This window comes from Corylus avellana, chromosome ca1 (assembly GCF_901000735.1).
Source record: "Corylus avellana chromosome ca1, CavTom2PMs-1.0".
NCBI classification, from domain to species: Eukaryota; Viridiplantae; Streptophyta; class Magnoliopsida; order Fagales; family Betulaceae; genus Corylus; species Corylus avellana.
This window is the reverse complement of record NC_081541.1, coordinates 11,281,562-11,283,881: the sequence shown is the minus strand read 5'-3', so window position 1 is coordinate 11,283,881 and position 2,320 is coordinate 11,281,562.

Here is a 2,320-nt window from a genome sequence, read left to right as displayed (position 1 = left end):
AAGTTGAAATAGTTACGTCCAATTTCATAACCTGTCAAACACGTTACCATAGACACGTTGCTAAACTTTAGTAACGTGTTAACACCATATACACGTTACTAATGGTCCGTGACCAAAAAATTTGATTCTTGTAATGCATGGGTATTTTTCTAAATTTTGTTAAATCCCGACTAACGCCTAAAAAAATGGATATTTTTAAAATTTGACGCCCCTATATTAGGATTTTCCGTTAAATGTTAAATTATGGTGAAATTGAAAAAAATAAATAAATAAATTGAAAGATGAATACACTAAATTAACACTTTTTAAAGTTGAAGAGTATGATTACAAAAGTAATAAAAGATGAAAGATGGTAACCGAAGTTTATCCTTTTATTTATAAAGAAAAAAAGGGGATGAAATGGTGAATAATGAGCTCAAATCTAAACAAATTGGCCCTTAGTAGGCCTTGTCAATTATCAATCTCCATTTTTTTTTCGAGGACAAATTGAATCCGAAATCTCCATTAAAAAATAAAATACATGACTAATACCTACTAATATTTAAAGTTCAGAAAAATTCTTGAAAGCACAATGCATTTCATATTGACTAATACCTACAATATGGAATTCCTTAAATCTCTTGGCAGATGACTTGCATCTATTTGAAGGCTGCTGCATGCTCGCACCTTATGATTACTTAATCATGCCCTCTTCATGTTGCTCTCATCCACAGAATTTGCAATTGATGAGTAGATAAACTAATTTACACTTGTAATTAAGATAAGATAGAAGCAGTTATAGTAAGTGTTTTAGGAACACCTTTTTTTTTTTTTTTTCTTTTGGATTTCGTCACACATTTTTTTCATTAATGTGAAAAATTAAGAAAACTGCAATAAGTAGTTACAATGTCAAGAATACAGTAAGGGTTTCCTCCATATGAACTGAACTTGTTTGTCCGTAAGTGAAGGTGTTTCCTTCATTAGCCTATGAGTCAAAAAAAATAAAAAAAAATAAAAAACTCAAGTGCGGGCTATCGCAAGTAATAAATTTTCGGTAAGTCTGAGGCCGATCCACAGAAAATGGTAGACACTCAAATAAAATTTCTATTATCGGGCAAAGAAAAATAAAGTGATTCAGTTTTTGTTTTTCACTAAGAGTGGAGCAATGGAGTGATTAAATAAACAAAACTAAAAAATATAATTGATGTTCCTCTATCAAAAATATCAAAGTTCTGAGAGTGCCTATATATATTATACTTAAAATGTACTAGAGGAAAGTAACCATAAGAAAACAGACACACACATGCACATTATTGAATGGAAGCATGCATCAGATAGGTTGGATGAATTGCTCTTGTGAATAGCTCTCCCAAAAGCTTCATGATCACCTCCATGTCTGTAACCGCCTCCTCCATGTCTGCCACCGCATGCCAGCCTCCTCCGCATCCGCCACCACCTTTGGGGGCAGCACAAGTCATCATGATGGCCATAACGAGGAGAACAATTACAACTTTCATGATCTTAGCTCCCAACATAGGCCTCATCTTTTCAACTGCCAAATCATGAGGTAACAAGGCCTCATCATAGGCCTTAGCTCCCAACATAGGCCTCATCTCTCCCCTGACTTTCTTTTGAAGAAAGTCAACAAGAAGTTCCCTGAGAAGTTCTTCATTCTCAGGGACAAAACGAAATCCGACCTGTACTACTAGGGAGGTCCCTCCCTCTCTCCATTAATCTATGAGATTAATGTTATGGAAGAGACAAACACATATTATAGTGTGTGAACCGACTGTACCTTTAATGTAGCAATTAGAAATAGGGGTGCAAAGGCGGGCGGTTTTTAACCGCCCGCTAACCGCTAACCGCTATAACTGCCAACCGCCTAACCGCCTAACCGTTTAACCGCATTAACCGCTAACCGCCTAACTGCCATAACCGCCTAGCGGTTAGCGGTTAGCGGTTATTGGGTCTACTAACCGTAACCGCTAACCGCTAACCGCCTTTTTATATAATATATTTTTATAATTATACATATAACATAATCACTTGATCATTAAATCACAATTTTTTTTTAAAATAATTAAATCACAATTTGAGTATTAATATATTATCACTATAATTTATATGATTATATCATATAATCATTTTATCATTAAATCACAATTTTTTTAAAAAAATAATTAAATCACAATTTGAGTATTAATATATTATCACTATAATTTATATGATTATATCACATGAGATTGATTATTAAATCATTTGATTATATAATAATAAATTATACATATATAATATGACATAACTCATAAGTATACTAATTCATACTAATACAACAATTAAA